The sequence below is a fragment of the Diabrotica virgifera genome, chromosome 3 (genome assembly GCF_917563875.1).
Source record: "Diabrotica virgifera virgifera chromosome 3, PGI_DIABVI_V3a".
Lineage (NCBI taxonomy): Eukaryota > Metazoa > Arthropoda > Insecta > Coleoptera > Chrysomelidae > Diabrotica > Diabrotica virgifera.
Window position 1 is genome coordinate 226,861,562 of NC_065445.1, and position 26,874 is coordinate 226,888,435.

The window sequence follows — 26,874 nt, forward strand, 5'->3', positions numbered from 1 at the left end:
TAATTTCGTATGCCATTTAAAAAGGATCTATCTTAAAAAGGATATATCTACACTTGCCATTGTATAGCTGGTTTTTACTTAATCTAATAATATGCTGTTGCATGTTTCTTAAATTTTTGATTTCGTTTTAATGAAAAATTTAAATTAACTCACACTGTACATAAATAAGCCTGTAATGGTTATCTAAACTACTGCAAGCTCCAGCCTCCAACCAGGTTTTCCATTATCGGCCAATCTATACATGCAGCGTAACAGGTCGCCTGTAGAGCAACATAATTTTACATGCATTTAACTTCACTTAATGGAGTTATAATTAACAATTTCTTAATGCTCTCCGGATGGAATATCTCCAGGGTCTTATTCAGGAAGTAAATTAGATTTTACTACAAACGCAGCTCTACTCAAGGATAAACTCGCGCTCCTAGACCCTATCGTTCAGCGGATCCTTTAAGGGGGATCCCCTTTTGGGGGATCAGAACTTTATTTCACCGTCAGCCGGAACAAATCTCCGAGTTTCCTGTTAGAGACAGAATCAGCGTGTCACGGTAAGGAAAAGAAAGTAATATATTGTTTTAGTAGTAGGAATTTTGTACTATACGTCAACAAAGCTTAATAAATTAAAAGCATTTCATCAAAGAAGACCAACAGTCACGAATCGTGTAAAGAATAGTCTGTTCAATAAATTTTGCGATTCGGTAAGAAAAATTAATCTCCCTGGACGTCAATATACTTGTTCCAAATGAAGCTGTACATTGAAAATTCGAGTTATTAGGAAATGGTTCAAACAATAAAGAAAACTAAAAATAATAATGCGCTAGAAATAGACGGATTTCCGGCAGAATTACTAAAAGATGGAGGATCTGAACACTGGAAAAGAATTCATTATCTAATAAAATTAACCTTTAACTGCTGATGCGGATATTTCAGGACGTAGACACTGACATGCGGTATGCCATACCGTTGGCAATTTTCCTTTGTTTTTAATATGAATTTGTCTTATATCACTATATTTGTTATTCACATCAACTACGAAATGACTATCTAAAAAAGCTCTATACAGAGGAAGAACAAATGATGCTAGAACCGGAAACACTGGAAATTACCACAATTGCAGATGTTAGTATAAGTACACAGGAAATACGAAAAACACTCGAACAGCTGAAGAACAGAAAATCTGCAGGTAAGGATGGAGTACCAAACGAATTACTGAAATATTGTAGAGCAGCAATGACAGAACAATTAACAACATTAATTAACAAAATCTTAAAATACAATAAAATACCGGCATAATGGAGAACGAGCGAACTAATTTTACTATTCAAAAAAGGAGATAAAAGCAGCCAGGAAACTACAGAAGTATCAACTTGTTAAATACTACCCTAAGACTTAAAAATAAAATTTTACAAGACCTAATTAACCAGAGGATAAGTTTAGCAGATGAACAACAGGGTTTTTGTACTGGAAGATCGTGTACAGATGCAATATTCGTCATAAAGCAAATTACTGATAAATCAGTAGAGTATAATAGACCAGAAATTCTATGTCTGATTGATTTGAAGAAAGCATTTGATAGAGTAAGACTCAAAGATGTAATCCATCTTCTATATAATAGAGAAATCCCTCTGAATATCATAAAAACTATTGAAAACATCTACTAAAACAAAAAAATGGAAGTCAGAATAGATCGACAACTTACAGAACGTATAGATATAGGCAGCGGAATAAGAGAGGGAGACTCGCTGAGTCCTTTGCTCTTCAAATTAAACATTAGTAAAATCATCAAAAACTTTAACAAAGCAAAAGGATATAGAATGGGAAACAAAGAAGTAAAGACACTCTGCTACGCAGACGACGCAATATTAATAGCTCAAGATGAAGATAGTCTGCAAAGATTAGTCCACAGATATAACATAAGAGCAAAAGAATTCAATATAATTTCATATCTTCTTCTTCTTCTTGTAATAGGACTATGCTTTTTTCTTCTGTTACAATCTCTGCTGTGATCTGGAGCTCCAGCTCTCGTACCATCGTTTTTTGGGTCTTCCTATTGGTCGCTTGGTGTTGGGCTTCTGTGTCTTCGCCCATTGCGCCATACATTCAGGGTCCATCCGATCTGCGTGGTCTCTCCACATGCGTCGTCGTGCTCTTGTACATCTCACCATGTCTTGAACGCCTAGCTCTCTCAATGTGTCTTTGTTTCGTATTCTATCTATAAGTGTGATACCTCTTATGAATCTTATGGTTTTCATCTCTGTTCCATTACAATCCATTACCTCTTCGATTATATGGTCATCAATTTCATCTCAGAAACCAAAACAATAGTAATCAGTAAAGAACTTCTTCTTCTTCTTGTAGTTCCTTCTCCTATCGGAGGTTGGCTAACATCACAGCTATCCGTACCTTATTGGCGGCGGCTCTGAAAAGATCTACTGAGCTGCAACTATACCACTCTCTTAAGTTTCTCAGCCAGGAAATTCTTCTTCTACCTATAGATCTTTTACCCTTTATTTTACCTTGCATTATAAGCCTTAATATCTCGTATTTCGCACCTCTGATAATGTGGCCTAAATATTCTAGCTTTCTTGTTTTGATGTTCTTTATCACCTCGTAATCCTTTTGCAGCCTTCTTAACACTTCTGCGTTTGTAACTCAGATCCATGGTATTTTCAAAATCCTTCTATAGCACCACATCTCAAAGGCTTCCAACTTCTTTATATTTTCTACTTTTAGGTTCCAGCTTTCCATTCCATACAACAAAGTCGAGAACACGTAGCATCTTAAGGCTCTTATCCTCAGCTCCAGAGGAAGGTCTCGATTAACAAACATCTTTTTCATTTTTAAAATGCTTGTCTTGCAATTTCAATGCGTGTCTTGGTTTCTCTACCCTGGTCATTGTTTTCATTTACCCAGGTTCCCAGATATTTGTAGTTATTCACTCTTTCTACTTGTTTTCACTCGATAGCCAACCTTCCTACTGTATGTTGCTGAGAAATAATCATGAACTTGGTTTCCTTAACGTTCATTTGTAGTCCATAGTCCATACTAACTTGATGTAATCTATTTACTAATAGTTGCAGTGCATCTAGACTGTCTGCAAAAATAGCGGTGTCGTCTGCGAATCTTATGTGTTCAAGATTTTTCCGTTTATTGATATACCCTGTTCTTCCTCTGATATTGCTTCCTTAAAAACAGCTTCGCTGTACAGATTTAATAACAATGGAGACAACACGCAACCCTGTCTAACAGCTCTGTTGATTTTTATGGCCCCTGTTTCGACATTTTCGATTTTAACCATTGCTTTTTGATTCCAGTACAGATTGACAATAACCCGTATATCTCGACTGTCCACATTCTTTTATTTTAATAGTTTTATGAGTCTCTGATGTCGTGCTCTATCAAAAGCCTTTTGATAATCTATAAAGCAGACATAGAGATCTTGGTTCATATCTAGTCGCCTTTGCGCGAGAACGTTAAAAGCGAACAGCGCCTCTCTGGTTCCTAGTCCTCCTCTGAAACCAAACTGGGTGTCATCTATATCTTCCTCTATTTTTTTGTATAGTCTTCCATGTATTATTTAGAGGAATATCATAAGTGTGTGGCTTATTAAAGAAATTGTTCTGTACTGGAAGCATTCTGTCGCATGTATTGACTTTGGTAGTGTTACAAATGTGGATAGCAACCAATCCTGGGGTATTTTTCCTGTTGTATATACCTTGTTGAACAGATCTAAAAGTATATGCAGTGTTTCTTCGTCAATGCATTTAATTAGCTCAGTGGGTATCTGATCTGGGCCTACTGCTTTTGCGATCTTTGCATTTCTAATTACCTCTTCTAATTCGCACAATATTATTTTCGGTCCTGTTTGTTCCTGTGGTTCTTCTTGTATCATTCTATCATCGTCGAATAGTTTCATTATGTATTCCTGAAAAAACCTTTTTATCTTTGATGTCTGCGATGAGTTTACCGTTATTATCTTTAAGTATAATATCATAGTGTGATCGCTTTTTGTACTTGTTAGTTCTTTTATTTTTTTTATGCATATTATAGCTGTCGTATTTTCTGTCATAGTCTTCTATTTCTATACATTGTTGTGTTAACCACTTTTCCTTGGCCTTTTTTATCTCTACTTTAATTTTACATATTTTGTAGTTCTTTGTATTTTGGCTCATTTCTCCCTTTGGCTTTTCTCCTCTCTTCCATTAATGCTAGAATTTCCGAAGTCATCTACTTCTGCTTTTTATTTGTCTTTGCATGCTTTAAATTTTCTTCCCCAGCCTTTAGGAATGCTTTCGTTATTTTATTTCACTTTTCATTGACTTCTTCTGATGTTAAAATTTCTTCTTCTACTTGTGTTAGGTTTGAGTTGACTTGTTGGATCATTTTTTGATGTATTTCTGTTTTTCTTAATTTCGTGTAATCAAGTGATGGTTTATTTTTACGTCTTACTATCTTTTTGAGTTTCAAGTGCATTACTGCTATTAGCGGGTTATGATCTGAGTTGACATCTTCATTAGTAAAGAACTAATCAGATGTAAAATAGAAATTGATGGTATCAGTATTGAACAAGTAATGGAAGTAAAATACCTTGGAATTACATTGTCAAGTTACGGAGACCTGGACACAGAAGTGAGAAATCAAGTACAAAAAGCAAATAGTCTGGCAGGATGTCTTAATAACACTATACGGCGAAACCGACAAATTAACACTGAAATGAAGTCAAGAATTCATAAAGCCAGTGTAAGACCAATAATGACATATGCATCAGAAACAAGACCCGATAGAGCCACAACACAAAGACTACTGGAAACGGCAGAGATGAGAGTACTGAGAAGAATTACAGGAACTACAATTAGAGATCTAAAGGGGAGTGAAGATATCAGAAGATAATGTAACGCAATTCCACACAGATTTCCATACAGTTTTTCAATAGATTAATAAATAAAAAGAAAAGAAATTGTGTTGAAAAAATATATAAGCGCCAAGATGTTATGGTTATGGTTTCTCACGAAATTAAAAATTGAAGTTTAATGTTGTTGCCTATAAACCGGGAGATATTAACAGAAGTTCAACCACGATTTTCTAAGTCCTGCCCTTTGCAATACTGGAAGGTTAGAGAAGGTACTTACAATTTGTGAAAAAATCCACGGGTTTCCTGTGACATTTTTCTGTGAAAATTAGATTTTCCATGAATAAAAAAATTGGGAGTTGCGATGAATTTTTAAGTCCTGCCATATCCATAGAATAACAGGATACTATCTATTTTATGAAGAAAATTTTTTGGGCAGGACGGTCGCCAAAGTACTTAGGGAGTATACATATATACAAATATGTAATGAAAATAATGAAATTTTCATGATTTTCTAAGTCCTGCCAACTTAATAAATTAATTATATTTATTTCAAAATGACCAAAAAAAATATTGGCATGACGTCACCTAATGTTTAATTGCACTTGTTTCTTGGAAAATTTTGTATAAAATTTTCACTCTGGTTCCGTGATTTTCTAAGTCATAAAATAAATTTTGTTACAAAATAAATAATTTCAGTATACATTATGCAAAATGGCTGGATGTTTAGTTACACCTTTTTTACTATATATAGTTAAAAAATTTGTAAGATAATTCGTGGAAAATTACACGATTTTCTAAGTCATGCCATTTCGCACATATCTCAAGAAGGTTAATATAAATCTATTTTCAAAGAGGCAGGATGGTTGTATAGTTATTTCGTATAAAAAAATTAAATTATCTGTCTGTAAAATTATTTCAGGGTGTTATACAAACATATTCATATCACCACATTTTTCTTGAGTCATACCATGTCGAGTATGCTTAAAAAACACTAATCTAAAACCGTTTACAACTTTACAAATGTCATCAGACCATCTGGTTGGCGGACGACCTCTACTTCGATATGCTTCGTCTAGAAGAAGCATATCGATGTCTTGTAATTAGTTTCTTTAAAATAGCTGCAGAACGCTTTTATTTGGAAAAACGAAAACTGGTACACTTATTTATCTTCCAGAGGTCAATTGTCAAATGTCAATTATCAATTGTCAATTTTTAGTACCGGTCATAGGGGTCCGTTTGGGTACGGAAACGGATATATTATCGAATAACTTTTCTGTCTAACTTTTAAGCATCTCTGACACTGGATTATTGAATTCTGGGATAGTTTTGTACTAAAAGGTACTTTTGCTTTAACTCAGAAGAATACGCAATGCAGTGTTCTAAAAAAATCGATGTGAAAAATTTTTCGCTTTTTGGTTTTTTGAGTTTAAAAGAATTTAGAAAAATTCTATTTAGAAAAACGAAAACTGCTACGTTTATTTCTCTTCCAGAGATGAATCGATTTTATCAATTGTGAATTTCTAGTACTGGTCATAGGCCTCCGTCTATTTAAAAGTACGCCCACCAATAAAACGAGTGTGATTCATGTGCCTGAAACTTTTTTATCTTCGAGAGGCCCCACACCAAAGAAACATAAAACATGACACGTTTCATGAAAATAAAACACAGTTAAACAAATTGAAGTCCGCACACACAAGAAGCGAGTGTGATTCATGCACATAAAACATTTTTATCTTGGTGAAATCTGTTTCAGGAAAGAGATCGTGTTGTATTTTTCGGTTTCAGTTTCATTGTTTTGGACAGTTAATTACGTGCATAATATGAATTCCAACCAAGAATTTAATATTGCATTGGTTTCTGTTGTAAAGTAGAATGAAGAGTTGTACAATTATTATAACCTGGAGAGGTACTCGAATAGGTAATGATAAGAAAATATCAGTTTTCTTTAAACCAGGACCCACAATAAAACAATGTAGATGTTTGAATACTCAGTCTATAAAATTATTTAAATTTGGGAAGATGATTACTTAGTTCGTTTGCAACCAAATACGTACTATGATTATGATGTTGGGCAGTAATAAAAAGTTGCCGCAAGAGTAACAACCTCGTCATCATTACTTTCCATTGTTGGCTATACAAATTTTCATTTTGTTTCTTTGATTAGTATATAATATGAAACGGTCTCGTCCTTCACAATTCATTTTGTTTCATGTTTTACGTTTTATGTTTTACTTCACGTTTCTTTGATCTGCGGCCTCCCTTAGAAAGTAATAAAGGTTTGCCATGACAGCAACGACCTCGTCATAACTTTCCATTGTCGACTATACAAATTTTATTTTTGTTTCTTCGATTAGTATATCACATGAAATCAAATGTTTTTTCACAATTTATTTGTTTCTTATTTCAAGTTTCATGTTTCACGTCTCATCTTTCACGTTTTATGTTATTTTAATCTGCCTTAGGAAGCATTTTCAGATTAGTTGAATTGTGTTAAATTGCCGTAAAATTATTAAATTTATTAATTGCCTTTATTGCAATTATTAATTGCCTTAAAATCAGTTTGTTGTTATTAATTTATTTTGTTGCATAGCAATTTTATCCCGCCTTCTTACTTGTTCGAACACAAAATACACACGCATGTAACAGGCGCTGAGTTGCCGCACTCAACTCGTTTTCCTAATATTGTAGGATTGTAGATATTATCCTGATATTGTTTCCTATATTTGATAGCAAAATTTACTAACACTAACAACACCAGAATAACGATTTTTAAATACAGCATCTATCTACTTGCAACTTTTTGCATTGTGTTCAGGATAACATCAGGAAAAGGTGTATAATATAAAAATGGGTAGAAATTGCATTTTAGTGCATAACATGCATCCAAAAGTGCATAAACCTGTCAAAATCGGTGTATGAAGGGCAAAATTTTGTTATTTTTGAGGTTTATGGAGTTACGAATACGCAAGCAGAACCGACCTCTGAATCACCTAGTGCCCAGAGTTGCTGCTAAGGCACGCCATCTGGAGTTTCGTGGGATATCGGCAATAAATTAAAAAAAAAACAGAATATTCGATGGTTTTTGGGATGGCCGAACACGAATATGACATTACAACCGACCCTCGGAGCACCTGGTGCAAAGGGTGACTGATCTCGAATTTAAGAGAGTTTTTGGAGGTCGATTCTGATGGCGTATTCATGTTCAGCAACCACAAAACTCTTCGAGAAATCTACTTGCATCACTTTAGTGTCTGAAAGCCTCGAAATTTAAGAATACGGCGTGTATATCAGTCACCCCGGGCACTAGGTAAAGATCTGTTCTAATGTGACATTCTTGTTCAGAAACCCCAAAAACCACCTGAGTAATCTGTCTGTATCAATTTACTGCCGAAATTAATATATAAATATGGTATAGAAAATGCTTAGCAAATAAAAAGGTACCATAAAATATCATTTTATTATAATACTAAAATACAGGGTGTGTATAATACTAAAATAACTGACAATAGTAGACTATATTAAAAATCGTTTAAACATAAATTAATAGAAGTTTGGATATCAAATCACTAACAATATGTATAGGGTGTGAATGTTCCTACAAAATAAAAAAAAAACGTAATTATATTTTAAACTACCTCGTATAATATTTCAAAACACTATATTTTATTAAAGAGAACATCGAGTAGAATCCAAAAATGTAAAAATATACAGGGTATTCCATTTAAAAAAACATAAATTTTTGTCACCCTGTGAAAACGGGTAGCCCTGTATATTAGAAAATACTGTTAAATTATAGTCCTATCTGTGGCACATGTTTTACCTAAATAACTTTTTTCGTATATCTTACGACAAACGAGTAATTGGACTAGCCCACACTAATGCCCCACCCTGTATACAAAATAACCATAAAACCATCCTGCCTCTTTGTATATAGACTTATATTAAGATTCTTGAAACATGTGCAAAATGGCATGACTTAGAAAATCGTTGACTTTTTCACGAATTTTCTTACAAATCTAGGACTCCTGCCGTCTTACAAGAACTGTTTAACCTTCCTGCCGAGTACCGAAAAGGTATTGATTGTATTTGAGTATTATAACTTTTTAAAGGAAGGACTTAGAAAATCACGGAATCAGAGTGAGAATTTTCCGCAGAATTTTCCAAGGGACAAGTATACTTAAACATTAGGAGACGTCATGCCAATATTTTTTTGATCATTTTGAAATAAATATGTTTAGTTTATTAAGTTGGCAGGACTTAGAAAATCATGAAAATTTCATTATTTTCATTACATATTTGTATATATGTATACTCCCTAAGTACTTTTGTGACCGTCCTGCCCAAAAAATGTTCTTCATAAAATCGATAGTATCCTGTCTATCTACGGATATGGCAGGACTTAGAAATTCATCGCAAAACCCTATTTTTATTTTTTGGGAAAATCTAATTTTTACAGGAAAATGTCACAGGAAATTTGTGGATGTTTCCACAGATTGTAATTACATCGTCTACCCTTCCAGTATTGCAAAAGGCAGGACTTAGAAAATCGTGGCTGAACTTCTGTATAATATCTCCCAGTCTACTATGGTACTATTGTCAACTGCCATGCTTTGGCTGAATAGATATGTGGTAGATGTATTTGCCTTGCTTGTGTACAATGTTTTATATTCGAAATCTTTCATGAATGTATCTTCTGATAATGGATATCAGGAAGACCCCGTCGCTAATTCGAAATTTTGATTATATAAATCATGGTTGAATTGAAAATAGGTGTTGTCATTGATAGTTGGCTCATATATTTGGTTTGGTTTTTGTTATCAATGTACTGCCCATCTCTTGTTTAACTATTACTATTTTTAGCGTTTTCTCCAATAGCAGGTAGACTGGTAAAAAGGTTGGTGATGTAAAAACTATATTTCAATGGTAAATAACAGCTTTAATATAATAAAATATGCTGATGATTTTCTGATACTTATCTTCCAAATCATACGAAAAGTGCAAACAAATTTTAAGAAAAATGAACGACTTCTCTAATAGCTGGTTCAAAGGAAATGGATTTGAAATACCACCAAGCAAATTCAGTATATGTAATTTCACGAGACATAATCTCCCAAAAATAGACAAAATAACAGTAAGGAGTCGGAGTATAATTTCTCTGCCTCAATTAAATATTTAGAAATTTCCTTAAAGCAATTTTTAGAACTTGGTGGGGAGCCGATGTAGAAAAGGCATTGCTTTTTTATCGATCGTACATAAGATCAATCATCGATTATGGATGTGTTTTGTGTGGTTCAGCAGCTAAGTATATCTTGGGAAAAATAGACGTGTTTCAAAATACAATATTACGTATTTGCCTGGGTAATATGAAGTCAACTCCAACCAATTCGTTATGTTGAAGCTCTTGAATTTTCATTGAGATATAGAAGAGAATATCTTAGTCAAAAATTTCTGATTAATATTTGTCATAGAAACCCCTCTCTCTACTGCAATATTAGCAAACTTGATAATGCAGATTTAATAAATAAATATTGGATCCACAAGAACTCTCCTCTACTTTGTGAGGCTTTTAGAAATTTCTCATATTGCGATTACACCAACTCAAATACATATAATAGCTCAAAATTTGAAGACTTTGATACTTTTTGCAAACTATTACGGTAATTAAACCAAGATACCATGTAAATACTGCAATCAGCTTCAATATTTTAAGAAATTTATTAGAAAACTGGCCAGAATCAACAGTTATTTACACAGATGCATCAGAGCCTTCTTTTGGCACTGGATGCATATTTTATATCCCCTCAAAAAGTATAGAAAACATGTTTACACTGGATCATAATTTTTCAATTCTTACTGCTGAAGCCATAGCAATTTATGAAGCATTAAAGTATTTTAAGAGTTCCAATGACAGCTCCGCAACAATTGCGTCTGTTTCTTTGTCGGTTCTTTTAGCCATTGAGACTATGTTTTTACCCAGTAAAAACACAAATATTTACATTTTTCTAATTAAAAAAATTATTTTTGAATTACACCATGAGCAAAGAACAGTTAGATTTCTGTGGATTAAAGCTCACATAGGGCTCGAGTATAATGAGCATGTAGATATATTAGTTAAGAAAGCCATTGATTCTTGTGTGAAAACAGATTATAAGCTCTGCATTCCAGATGTATTTATAAAAATCAAAAATGATCTAAACAAGCAGTGGAAACAAGAATATTATGAATATAGTCAGCACTCCCACTCACAATATGCACGGATACAACCTACAATCCCGAGTGTATTTTGGTTTAAAAATTACTCTGTCCCACGTAGATACATTACATCTATTATCAGAATGAGATCTGGACACGCGTGTTATCCAGCCCATCTGGCAAAACTTAGAATCGTAAGTTCCAATTTATGCGAAGGTTGTCAAAAAGAAGCAGATTTAAACCATATTTTCTTTGAATGTATAGAATATATACAACAAACTGATAATTTAATAAAAAATTTAATTAAACATAAAATCCTTCCTCCCTATAACATTTGCTACCTTTTGTCATTAAATAATAAAACCGTATATGACTATTTAACAGAATTTATTTCAAAAAGTAACCTTAACTTGTGAGCACAGTTAAACTAGTAACCTTTGTTTTACCCCATTTGTTTAAAACCTTCTTTCCGTGACCCAGTCTAGTTTGTGTATTAATTTAATGTCTTGATGGGTCCCTAGACGAGAAGCGAGTAACCATGTGTATTCCTTACTGATAATCAGATAGGTATTGTGATAATTACTTTCTTTTCTTTGCTTTAGGAAGAACTTAAAAAGTTGTGACTGGCTGAATGGCAAAAGCCTGTGCCAAAAAAATATCAAAACTGACTAGCATGTTATTGTAATTTTAATGTGGTTCTCCTAGTTTTTCCAGGAATGTTTATGAGATTTTAATGTATGTTGTATAAAATAAAGCAGTTATAATTATTGTAATCGTGATTTTGGTAATAAACTAAAGCAACTCTTAAACTGAAATGAAGGGTCAGGGGGAAGAACGATAAATGTCTATCTGGAAGCATTTTCAGTAAAATGAGAAACAAAGTTCTCCCAACATTCAATTTATTTCCCCCTTTCGTCGAATATTGTGACGTGTTTTTAAGACTATTCTTATCGTTATTTTCCCTTGGCCATTCACAGGTTGATAATCTTTAAAAGCTAACAGATTGCACAAAAATCGCAAAATGACCAAAAATTGACATTCATTGTTTTTCCCTCTGGCCCTTCAAATGTCTTTAAAGTTTCTATTTTTTCTTTGGAAACATAACCCGTAACAATATAAAAATATTATCTTCTCTCGTCTTCTTCGCTTCAGCATCCATTTGGCTTGCAAATTTTAGAAGCCTTGGAGGTGTTACCAAGGAAATGGACCAATAAATTTTCAATTTAAAAATCTTTTAGTAATATTTTAATATTTTCTAAATATTATTAATAATGCTATTAGGATCGAAAAGTTCATCTTTTAATTGCCAGATGACGCTAGTCACCTAATATTTTCACTTCAGTTGCAATGGGTGGGAAAACCTCTTATTGCTGATCAATTGGGGTATGAAGAACAAGCCTACGTTCTTTCCGATGAGGCTCCAATAAGAGCTGAAAATCGCGATTCCGAGAACTGGACTGCGCTCCGTATTCTAATTGAAAAGTAAGATTGTTTTGCCTTCGCATTGCAACTGAATTAAAACTAAAAATTTTATTTTATTTTTATATTGGTCTTTACTCCTTCGAGTAACTAGGTCCATTTTCTGTTGGAATTTACCAGCTGAACAGGCGGGGTCGTGAATTGTAAGTTTTTTGAATTCCCTCTTATCTTCTTCGCTTCAGCATCCATTTGGCTTGCAAATTTTAGAAGCCTTGGAGGTGTTACCAAGGAAATGGACCGATAAGTTTTCAATTTAAAAATCTTTTAGTAATGTTTTAATATTTTATAAATATTCATCATCTTTTAAAAACATTGTTGTTTATGTAATTATTTTCTTGTATATTTTTTTATATCATGAGGAAAATATGCCACACCAAAATACACTCACCGGCACAAAATTCCGCCACCCAACATTTTTTATTAAGTTTGATAATATATAACTTTTTTGTTTGTATTCCGATTTTCAATATTCTTGCATCAGTTTGTAGGTACATGTCATGATATCGTTTGGTATTATTCCGGTAATACAAAGATTTTGTTTTCATGGCATTATACGGGGGTGAATGGAAGTGTTGTATTTCCTCCTAACTTTAAAACATTCTGTGGAAAAATGGAAGAGCTGGTTTTGTTTCATAGTCCTGTCATATTATACCATTATCCCAGAGGCATCACTAAAATTTTGTTTTTTGAATTATCCGAATATCCCTTTTCTTGTAAGAGCTGTACCATTTTTTGTAAATAAAAACACTGATGGACTCAGAAAATAGAGGTTGTATTGATAAGATTAGAATGGCCCGCATGCAGCCCAGATCTCAATCCTATTAAGTATTTATGGAATGAATAAAAAAGCTATTCGCCGTCATCCTAGGCCTCCAGAACATTTGGTACAGTTATGGCCCTGGTAGAGGAATATCGGGATATTCCCGAGGCAAGGATAACACATCTTTATTCGATGCCAAACAGATTGCGAGCAGTCGTTGCTGCAAAAGGTGGACATTCCCGCTATGGAATTGTTTGGTTTTGTTGTTAATTTTGTTTTGTTAATTTTAGTAAGTTTGGTATTTTTAATTAAAAAACCCTTCCAAGCAGTGTTTTTATTTACAGCACTTACAAGAAAAGAGATATTTGGATAATTCAAAAAACAAAACCTTAGTGATACTTCCAGTATAATACAAAAGAAGTATGAAACAAAATCAGCTCTCAAAATTTTTCCACAGACTTTTTAAAATTAAGGGAAAATACAACGCTTCCATTCACCCCCGTATAATGCCATCTAAGCAAAAAATTTTTGTTAGCGGGATAATAAAAAACGACATCAATACATGTACCTACAAACTTATGCAAGAATCTTGAAAATCGAAGTACAAATAATAAAGTTACATATTTTCAAACTTAATCAAAAATTTTGGGTGGCGGAATTTTGTGCCGGTGAGTGTAGTTACAGAATCATAATATCCAAGTAAAAGACTCTCTGCTTACGAATTACATCATTTTAAGGAAACAATGCCATTTAACAAGATGTTGAATAATTGAAGAGCAGAGAATTGAATAATTTAATATCTTCGCTAACCATACATAATCTAGTGCGACCAAAACTTTGCCCCCAAATATCATCTTACGCTAGTCAAAACTTTCATAACTAGGCGACCTCTCGCATCCTTAATAATTAATGGGGCCCAACTAAAGAGTATTTAAACTTAACTTATATAAAGCACTATAAAGCGTAATAGGGACAAAGGTAAATTAATGTAGACACAATGAGAAAAACAGAATTTTCGACTTAGGTGGAATTAGTAATCAAAGTTAACACCTGCAAATCCGGCATCGAATTAAACATGTTTGTATTATTTGTTTCCTCCATTCTTAGACGAAATTTTTAAGGATTTGAGTAACATGAATCAATGTTAACATATTATTTGTATTAGTTATTTAGCGAGATAAATATAGAGAGTGTGACAACTACAGAGAAAGAACCCCCTAAACTTGACCCAAACAATATTCGCCTGCATCCTTTATGATGGAGTATCGGGATATTTTGAATACACAGAAGGTAAATACCGACGTGGGTAGCAAAGAAAAGTTAACTATCCATCAAGAAATATTCCTTCAAAAACACGCTTTGGGAAAAACATATGATTGTGGAACTGACACTCACGATTTCAGAGTGGCGTGAATGAAGTGAAGCGCACTATACAAAGCCATGGTAGAATTAAATATCCCAATACACTAAGGGCCGGTTGTTCGAACGCTAATCAACAATGATCATTATCAAATATTTAATTACTGTCACCAAAACTGTCATTGTCAACTTTATTTGGGTTGCTGAAAACCTAATTAATTTCAATTATGAGATTTATTATTAATTATGTTAATAATTATTGTTATATTAATTGATTATAGACTCCACAGACTTTTTAACAACCCAAGCAAAGTTGACATTGACAGTAATTAATTATTTGATAATGATCATTGTTGATTATCAAATATTTAATTACTGTCACAACTGTCAATGTCAACTTTGATTGGGTTGCTGAAAACATAATTATTGATTACAATTATGAAATTAGTTAATCAATTATGTTAATAATTGTTATGTTAATTGATTAACTAATCTCATAATTATAACACAAGCCTACATTTTTATTTTCATGAAAAAGTGTTTTAAGTTTTATTGGTGTCCTATAGTAAATGGGATGTGCTGATCACGAATCTGTGCTTAGTTTTTTTCCAGCACGTCAGGTTTTCAAGAAAAGTGTGTTTGAAATTTTTCATAGAAACTGCCAAAAATACTGATTAAATATATATATTGAAACTTTATTTAATACAAAGTTACAGAAAACTGCGTTTTGTAGTTTTCTTATGAATTTTTGTGGTTGAGTCCCTTTTCAATGTCCAGAAGCAATCAGCCATAATTTTTATTTTCCATCTTCCTTGGTAATGTCTTTCCATCTCCTTTATATGTTGATGGAACCTCTCTCCCTGCTATTCTTCTGTCAACGTGGGAATCCAGAAAATGAAGCTTGACACTCATATTGCATCCCAGTTTTTATAATTTTCGACCATATTGGCTACAATTTGTTAATACTTTGGTGACTTGTTTTTTCCAAGGAAACAGTCTATGACTGCTACGAATGAACTCCATGCTTCAAATTGATCCTGGGCCATTGTATTCTGGAACAATCTGTCCGATTTTATGGTTCGAATTTCAGGGCCTATAAAAATTCCTTCTTAAAGTTTAGCTTAAGAAAATGCAGAAAATTTGTCGCTCAGGTATTTAAATTAGTGAACTTATTTATTTAAAGCTTTGACAAACTACTTCATCAATCCTAACTTTATGTGAAGAGGAGGAAAAGGGACTCATTGGGTCAACTAGAGCATCACGCTGCAAATTTTTTTTGTGGCTATTCTTTCTTAACGTAAGCTAAATTTTTCTGCTCGTGCTCCCACTCACACAAAAAACACGGATACTTTGTGAATCCAGACTTGTGACCCAAAATTCATTATTTTGAGATCTCATAGAGATGCCAACAGTATCCGTTATACTTTATTTGATTTCGGAATAGCTCAAGATTCTTATACTATGTTTCTTTGAGATGCACAGAGTGAGCAACAGGTACTGAGGCATTAGTATTATCATTGTGCAACAAGACACCCTTCAGACTTCTCGTAGAACAATAAATAAATGACCGCCATGATATGGAATCGTAATCAGCTCCCAGTTTCTCGACTTCTTCAGGAATTTTAGTACAATACACCAGTGAGCCCTCTTGACAAAAATATTCCACGAAATCTTTTTCGCGAAGCCTATACCACGAAAATGTGGTACCTGGAGCCAATACATTTTTATCCTTCAGTCGCGATTCTTAGATTTGTGCAGCATCCTTCGATAGGCCCAAGTCTCTCACTAAGTCATTTAGTTCAGCTTGGATGAACTTTGGAGGTTGGTCTATACCAGGATTGAATTCGTCTTCATCGGATTTTTCGTTTTAAATTTCATCTGATGATTGCTGTTGGATGGTGTGAAGAAAAGGTGGGGGAATGAGGAATTCAATTTACTAGATATCAATGAGGTACTTGCTTGCGCTAGTATATAATATCTCAAGGTCTTTTTTTAATTTTGTGAAACATTTTGACTTGATAGGCAGTGTTGCTATTCAAATAAAGTTCACATATTCTATTAAAATATTTTCTATTGATTTATCAAGTATTTGAAGGAAATAATTTTAATGCAATTTACAAAATATCAATAAGATGCTTGTTTCAGCTAGTACATAATATCTCACTCGATTTTTTAATTTTGTGAAAAATTTTGACGTGATGGGCTTAAACCGAATTCATATTCAGAATCAGCGTACCCGTATTAGCTAAGGACACTTGTCTACTCAAAACACCAAAAATCATGTCGGCCTGTGTAATCAATTACGTTTTCAGCAACCCAACCAAAGTTGACATTGACAGTTGTGACAGTAATTAAATATTTGATAGTGATCGTTGTTGATTAGCGTTCGAACAACCGGCCCTTAGGGCCGGTTGTTCGAACGCTAATCAAAACTAATCATTATCAAATATTTAATTACAATTATATTTGATTAAGCGTACTTCTGACAGATGTCGCATTTTGAGGTTATGTTGACTGTGTTCTTTTATTATTTTGGTTTTAATTTAAAATAAAACATAATTAAACTCTTTCTGATGTTAATTTCTTGTTTTTACTTACAAATCAATAATAATAATAAGCAATTTTTAATAATTTAAGAGCTGCGGCTATATGTTAATTACTGTTTTACCTACAATCAATAACTGATTAGTGTTTTACTGTGTTCTTCATATCGCGATTTGATTCCCATCAAGAAAATTGATTACAATAAATGATTGATTATAATAAACTTCTTGATTAGCGTTCGAGCAACCGGCCCTTAGTGAATTTGGTGAAATGAACCCTCTTAACAGTCGAGTGTCGAGTGTAAGGTTAAAGTTCGTAATGGAGTTTCAAGATTTTTCCAGATACAATTAGAACTTCGATATGGAGATAGCCTATAGTGTCTTCTATTCAACATTGCCCTAGAGAAAGCATTAGAGAATCTGGAATAACGACAAGAGGAACCATTATTGTCATCTTGAACCCGAAGAATTCAAGAGTTTCCATTAAATCCAGAAAAAAAAACAACTGTTTGATATGGTTTATGGGCCGATGGAATCGTCATCACTTAGCGATACATCCCTGTGTGGGTTTTGACCGACTGTACAACTTTTTTCCAATTTGTTCGGTCGTCTATCAACCAAAGGACAAATTTAATGTTAATTTTTCGGAGATCTGCTTGGATGTTACCTCTTCATCGCATTCTGGGACGTCCAAGTGTTCTTTTGTCTGTAGAAATCTCCTCCCATACCAGTCTTACAAGTCTCTCGTTATAAAGTCTGTGCACGTGGCCTGCCCATCTTAGTAGCTTTTTTTAATGGCATGGATTTTATGTCAATCAGCCAGTCACAACATGACTACTATATCAAGAAGAATAAATATTTAAAGACCGTAAGTCCATAAAATATCAATAACGAAGAAAAATTAGTTCAGTAGCTGTTGAGACGTAATTTAAATACTGAAATAAAAAGATGGTACTAAGCTAAGGTAAGCTAACACCATAGGTGTGTTCAAAAACGATCTACAAAAATTTAATAACAATAACCATAATATAAGAACAGTAATATAAGAATAATAATAAACATGACGGTGAGGTTCTCAAAGTTCCATAGCAAGTTTTTTCTTTGTTTTTATCTTCCGCGGCTCCCTACTCAATTCGAAAGCTGCCTTGCTATGGACTGTACAAGTTGCTCACCACATTTTCTCTATATAAATACATACACACATATACTTTTAATACTTGACACTACAAAACTATTTTGGTACTTGACAGAAACATCACCAATGCATTATACATACTCTTCTGTCCATTGGCTAAGATACTAAGGATATTAAACGGAGCTGGTATCTTAAGTCTATGTAGCTGCTGAATAAATCGATCTGTTTCATTCTTATATTTTTGGCTAAAAAACAATATGATCTAAATCACCTTTTTTATCACAATTTGGACATCGATCATTTTCGAGAACACGAATTTTATGCAGGTGTGTGGGATAACAGGCGTGACCAAAACGAAGACCTGTTATAGTTGTGATGTATTTTCTTAAATAATTATATGGCTGGAACCACGTTCTATTCGGTATTTTTTTTGTATAATACAGTACCTAGAAGGGTTGGTATAAGTATGATGTGACCAACATTCATTCCAAATTGTGAGGTATTTCATTTTAATATAAGAGACTGAATCACAAAAACTTACAGGATGTTTATTATGCAAACCATTTTTTACACTTTTTTTCGCCAGCATATCAACATGCTATTTATGTTCAAGACCGATATGTGCTTTAACTCAAACAAAATTAATCTTTTTATTAACTTTATGTAGTTCCAAAAAGCGTTTTTTGATTGCACATATGATATAATTGGAGGAGTAACTTGGGTACTTAGTCAAAACCAAGGAATTTAAAACAGACAGGGAGTCCGATATAATTATTGCAGAATCAATAATTGTATACTGACTTACATACGTCAAAGCTTCGTAGATTGCAATAGCTTCAGCACTAAACATAGAAAATATGTTATCTAGTTTGTAGGAATAATTAATGTTTTTTTAGGGAATATAAAACACATCCTACACCATCCTCGGACTTGGAAGCATCAGTATATTTTATATAGCCAGAGATTCTTCAAAGCTTGCTAGTATTTAGTTTAATAAGTTAATATTAATGTGAAAATTATCACTGTATGAGGTTTTGAAATCTTGATATTCAGGAACAAGATTTAGTGAGTTAATTAGTATTTTATTTTTTAGTTTTTTTCTATCTTTGTATTTTAGAGGAATTACATATTTTCCTTTAATACGTTATTTAATGAAGATATTCGTGAAGGTGAGGACTACACAAAGTGAACTAAATAAGATCAATTGGGGCATAAATTGAGACGTAAAGATTAAACGGAAAGTAGAAAGCATAACCATTTTAAATATAACATCGCATAAAGATCAGATCACGGTATCTATAATGTAATTTGACTTCTCTATAATGTGAAAAAGATTTGCACATAATTATACAATGCGCTGGAATAAGTGTTACCCCCCCCCTATTAACTTATTTATTTTTAGCACATCAGCGAAAAGCTCGGACAGGTCAATTTTTATAATAATCATAGTATATTATAGCATCAATGTTTCGAACTTTACGCGATCCCTCTAGGTTACAGGCATAAGTTTGACTTTTTTAAATGGGAAAGTACATCATATGACACCTAATTTAAAAGATTTTGAAATTATGATTATAAAATATATACTGATTATAAAAATGTATAATACTTTACTCCTATTTGAGAGCGTAGGTGCAAAATTTCGGTGAATTATTTTTAAACGCAATTATATTTTTTTTTCGAATTTTAAGACAGAATGAGAGACTAGATTACTACGGAGGGCTAAAATTCCCTTAGACTAAACAAAAAGTTTCTTTTGAATGATATATTTGAAATTAAAAATTAGACTAAATTTTCTCTTTTTTTCTACCTTTGTGACATTTTCATCGCTGTGACTTATTAAAATAAACATTATAAAAGTTCTTAGGGACTGTCGACCCGCGATAAGACTGTAATATTTTATTCTTTGTTTAAATGTTTCAAAAATATATATTAGTTTTCTCAGAATTCGAAAAAAATTAATGTAGTCCTGTCGCCAGGGGGGGTACAACGGCCTCGTTAATTCAGATGGACTTACTCAAGTTTTTTTTATGTATTTTGACCCGTAGAACACGAATTTTTTGGGTAACAGTTGATCCGGATGTCGATAAGATTGTTATAGACCAAGAACTTGAGGAATCAAATAACAGCGATTTTTGGCAAAACAAAACAATATTTTGTATTTTTTGGGCCATTTTAAGTAAAAAATATTTCTACAAGTTTTTTCGTAGGATGCACAGTTTTCGAGATAAACGCGGTTGAACTTTAAAAAAATCGAAAAATTGCAATTTTTGAACCCGAATAACTTTTGATTAAAAAATAAAATAGCAAGTCTGCTTACCGCATTTGAAAGTTTAAGTCAAATTATATCGGTTTTGATTATTTGTATTGGTAAAAATTTATTTTTTTATTGTTTAACAAAGCTATAAACACGTAGGGTTTCCCGTGCTTTTACATGCGTTTTAACGCATGTAACGTAGAAATAGTCTTGATTGCACTAGTACCTATTCTACCTACTCGTTCGATTTTAAATGAGAAATCATAGAAACATCACTCACGCACTAGTTGTTTGTAGCTTTGTTTAACAGTAACACAATAAATTTTTAGCAATGCAAATAATCAAAACCGACATAATTTGACTTGAACTTTCAAAGGCGCTAAGCAGAATTGCTGTTTTACTTTTTAATCAAAAGTTATTCGGGTTTAAAAATTGCAGTTTTTCGATTTTTTGAAAGTTCAACCGCGTTTATCTCGAAAACTGTGCATCCTACTAAAAAACTTGTAGAAATATTTTTTGCTTAAAATGACCCAAAAAATACAAAATATTGTTTTGTTTTGCCAAAAATCGCTGTTATTTGATTCCTCAAGTTCTTGGTCTATAACAATCTTATCGACATCCGGATCAACTGTTACCCAAAAAATTCGTGTTCTACGGGTCAAAATACATAAAAAAAACTTGGGTAAGTCCATCTGAATTAACGAGGCCGTTGTACCCCCCCTGGCGACAGGACTAATGCATTTAAAAATATTTCAATCGAAATTTTGCGCCTACGCTGTCAAATATGATTAAAGTATTATACATTTGTGTAATCAATATTTCAAAAGCTTTTAAATGAGGTATCACATGATGTACTTTGACATTTAAAAAAATCAAAGTTATGTCTGTCACCTGAAGAGGGATCACGTAAAGTTCGAAAAATTGATGCTATAATATACTACGATTATTTTAAAAATCAACCTGTCCGAGCGTTTTGCTTATGTATTAAAAATCAAGTTAATAAGTTAATAAGTTTAATAATACCTATTATTAAACATAGCCGATATATGAAAAATATTAATCCCAAAAATAGATATTTATATAAAAATATATTCTTGATATCTGATCTAATTTTGATATGACATTAGGTCAAACCTATCAATAAATCATGTCAACTTCCATGCCCTGAATATTGGCGAAGATCTAATACAAATACGATGTTGTGATGTCGCTGTGACATTAACAAGGTGAGCACTATGATGGCAATCAAACACTTGATTATGGAGATGTGTCAGAGGTTACAAAGGGTAAATATATAAACTCTAAGTTTAAGTGGTCAATACGGAAAGTACGAGCACTAACAACTGTATATTGGGATAAACTAAAATACATTCTCAATTAATATATTTAACAATTTATTTTTTTTAGTAAAGTTTTTTAATGTAATACTATGTAAAGTAGTTAATTACTATTGATTTTAATTCAACCAGCTACGCAAAATGGAATACAGTAATGAGCGTGCTAATAACTGGCAGAATAATGCGACTAATAATACATTGCCAATTAAAGAGAGATTGAAACGAAATAAAAAAGGCGATACACTACCCCAGCTAATTGAAATAATATTCGAAAATAATATTTCAATCATCCAAGATAGCCCAGCTTAGCTCAGTCTCTCAGGGTGCTTGTTCGTCTTGTCCTAATCTTAGATATGAACTCTGAAAATTTAGAATGGAAGCAAACAAAACAGTATTTTTAACTAATCAGGTTTATTGTTCAATTACCAGAGAACGGCAGTTCTCGACATTGGCGCACACCTACACCCCCTAAGAGCGACACTATATATACACGAAATTTTCGATTTTCTAAATCTGACTGAATTGAAAATTGGGCCAACTCCCATCGTAAAGTTCAGGAGAAGACTCACCTATCCATATGTCAACCCTCCATTTTGGTCCAAGGGTGTAGATTTTACGGCCCTTCCTATTTAGGGTCTGTTTTTCGTTCTCGTCCCCAAAACTCCCAAAAACTTCGAAAATTTAACTCCGACCTTTGCGGCTTCTAATAGAAGCGATCATTATCTTTCCAACGCATGTCTAATTTTGAAAATCGGTTTTACCGTTCAAAAGTTACCGAGTTTAGAAATATGAGTCAATTTTTATTTAAAAAGGGGAAATGTTTGTGAATATGTATGTACTCGTATATACATAGAGAGTCTGTAAAGTGGAATAAATTCAATATCTCAAATACTAATTGTTTTTTTGGAAAATGCTCAGACCCGTCGATTAGTATTTCAAATTGTCCTTTTTGACATTCAATAATAATGTATACAGGGTGTCCCAATTTAGAGATATGACGTCATCGTCGATTTTCTTAAATGGCAACACTGTCATTTTGATAGCTAATTTGATAGGGTTTGTAAAGTTATACATAACTGCAAAATATCAAATTTTTATTCTCTACCATTTACAAGATAATAGAAAATAACAAAGTTATATATGTAATTTGGAATATATTCAATAATTAAAATACTAACTGTTTTTTTTGAAAAATGCTCAGACCCGTCGATTAGTATATCAAATTGTCCTTTTTGACATATAATAATAATGTATACAGGGTGTCCCAATTTAGAGATATGACGTCATCGTTGATTTTCTTAAATGGCAACACTGTCATTTTGATAGCTATTTTGATAGGGTGTGTAAAGTTATACACAACTGCAAAATTTCAAATTTGTATTCTCTACCATTTAGATGATAATAAAAAATAACAAAGTTATGAAAAAGAAGTAATCAACTAATAATTGAATTTAATTATTTCAATAAATTAAGCAAAAACTCATAATGTTGCCCTCAATTATTGTCAAATTGTCAATGGGCAACGTTATGAGCATTTGCTTAATTGAAATAAATAAATTCAATTATTATTTGATTACTTCTTGTGCTTCATAACTTTGTTATTTTTTATTATCTTGTAAATGGTAGGGAATAAAATTTTGAAATTTTTCAGATGTGTATAACTTTACACACGCTATCAAAATAGCTATCAAAATGATAGTGTTGCCATTTAAGAAAATCAACGATGACGTCATATCTCTAAATTGGGACACCCTGTATACATTATTATTATATGTCAAAAATGACAATTTGATATACTAATCGACGGGTCTGAGCATTTTTCAAAAAAACAGTTAGTATTTTAATTATTGAATATATTCCAAATTACAGATATAACTTTGTTATTTTCTATTATCTTGTAAATGGTAGAGAATAAAAATTTGATATTTTGCAGTTATGTATAACTTTACAAACCCTATCAAATTAGCTATCAAAATGACAGTGTTGCCATTTAAGAAAATCGACGATGACGTCATATCTCTAAATTGGGACACCCTGTATACATTTTTATTGAATGTCAAAAAGGACAATTTGAAATACTAATCGACGGGTCTGAGCATTTTCCAAAAAAACAATTAGTATTTGAGATATTGAATTTATTCCACTTTACAGACTCTCTCTGTATATGTATGTATGTGTGTGGAAAAGTTAAAGCGATCTGATTTTTTTTTCTGTGTTTGAAGAGAGGGCCGATTCAGAACCGGTGTAGTTTGTGAGTTTTGACTACCCATAAGCAAGCTATAGGACTTGGTAGGTACAAAACGGCATATTTTTGGCGGTATATATCTTTAGTTAAGAAGATAAAGGAGAACAGTAAATAAACCAAATTAATAGCGTTGTGTTAAGCTTTGAAATGATGCTTAAGCTGTCAGGATCAGACATATACACGGCTCAGTGTAGCCCAAAAACTGAAAAACTAAACTTTAAAAATTTTGGTTTTTCGACAATTACTCAAAATTTCAACCTACGAATTAAGCCAATAACTGAGCGTTTGTAAAAGGACTCTAGACGAATCTAATGGTGTATACCTTATATTCAGGAAAATTCTAATTTTTAAGTTATAAGCTTCATAAATATGATCAAATCTATTTCTTACGGGAAAAACGGTTTTTCAAGCTCAATAATTCCTGTAATTGCTTCAGTTATCATACTTGACCTTAGATGCATAAGATACTACTTGTCAATACGTTTCAAACTCATGTTTAGTGAATAAAATCGGTTAAGCCGTTTAGAAGTTATTAAGCTACAAAAGTATAATCCAATTAACGATTATTCCCTAAATGGTTTATGTAGTTGTAGTGGTTACGACGCTAATTTGATCTGGCAACGGGTAATCCGAGTTCATTTACCGGCCATCCCAATATTTTTTTCAATCTATGTCGAATAGAAAAAAAATCTAGTGTACATTTGATGGACACTAGATTATTTGGGAGATAATGCGACAAAGGCGACCATTTATAAAGCTTAACGTGTAATCGAGAAACATTGCATTCAACTTTATACATTTAATTTATAAATAACTTTGAAAAACTTCAGATAGAAGAATAAAAAACCGCTAAACGCCGTAAAAATGAGTGGCGCATACAATATTCCAGCTACAAAAGATCTGATATGAATATTACGTGGCGCGAAAATCTGTTTTCATTTTGATGCAAAACAAAATTCTAGTTTTATTTTAAAAGATTTTTTCATAATATTTGCCAAAGTAAACGCGCCACAAAAGAGTTTCAAAATTCAAACTGTATCAAAGTTACTCTTTTGTGGCGCGTTTTACTTCAAATTGGGCAAATATTATAAAAAAATCTTTTAAAATAAAACTAGAATTTTGTTTTGAGTCAAAATGAAAATACATTTTCGCGCCACGTAATATTCATATCAGATCTTTTGTAGCTGGAATATTGTATGCGCCACTCATTTTTACGGCGTTTAGCGGTTTTTTATTCTTGTAAAGATATAATAAAAACTGTCAAATAAATGTTACCAATTAATGCCAAAATGGCACCTTTGTTCGATCGCAGTTATGGTGTAATTTGAACAAGTGTGATTTATAAAAATGCTTGTACAAAAATTAAATGAAACAAGTTAGGGTATGTTTCTACATGTACATTAATAGAAATCTTTTAATATTATTTCTACGCGTATACAATAAAATATGTCTAGTGGCTGTAATTCCCGTGTAGTCGGCTAAATGATTCTAAAAAGGAACAGACCGACCGCGACCGCCTAAATATTTCGTGTTGGTATCATGTGATGTCACGGGCTATGAGGCGGATGACGTACAACGATAAGTATATTGGGCGGACTGTATTCACTTTTAAAACGAAAAAGCATCGCCCTTAAGATCTTATGATGGAGGCTTTATGATAGCTAGAATTCGGTTGAACATTGAGTAGACTAAGTCTACCTATGTACTGCTTAGAGGTAAATTCAGTCCAAATCTGCTCTATTTTGGTTTAAATTGTTTACTGTATATTGTGGGTTGTTTCTTATAGTCTTTTTGAAGTTATACTTCTTTACGATCGAGAGTGAAATTTTATCACATGCCGGGCGCATGCGCACACAGACAGTATGTATTTCGTTGCTAATATTTCAAAATATGTATGTATCAGCGCTGTCAGCGTAAATAAGTCTTATTATATCATATACAGTCGAACCCGCTTATTGTAATAGCCTTCGTGCCAATCAAAAGAATTCCTATAAGCGGAATATTCTAATAACCGATCATTGGTCGCTAACAGAAACGTTTCGGGATCTGAAATATCTATTCCTTAAACCGGGATATTCCTTTAACGGTATTCTAATAAGCGGGTTCGACTGTAAAAGGATTTATTAGTGTTCTTAGTAAATGTATTATTTATTATAATTTTTGTGTTTTTGGATTTGTCTTCCTCGGGAATAAGATATTTTATAATAATAGTAAGTATATTTTTTAAACTATTTTTGTATACTTCACTTGGTCAGTATGTATGAGAAATCTTGTAACCTGTCAAAGCAAAATTCATATTCTTTTTTTTTATATTTTTGGTATCGTTTTAATAAAAAAAATTTAAATGTGGTAGGTAAAGAAAGTTAGTTTAATATTTAAATAAAATACAAATAACATGTTAAGTATATTAATTTTGTTGAAATCATAATAATAGAAGTATGTATAACTTCTTACGTGCGTACAAAGTACACACACATTCTTTTTTTATTTTGTGCCATACTGTTTTAATGACATTTTGGTCATGACTTTAGAAAGCCAAGAAAGGCGTTTTTGTTAGGGTTTCTAAACTAGTATTTTAGTTCTCATCCTCCTGTTGTTATTTTGCAATAAGGATAATAAACAAGGTTCTGAAAATGTTTTACTGTGGCATATTTAATTTAAGTGGTATATGTTTTATGGGAATGAGCCACAATAATTGTTGGTGCAATGAAAATTACA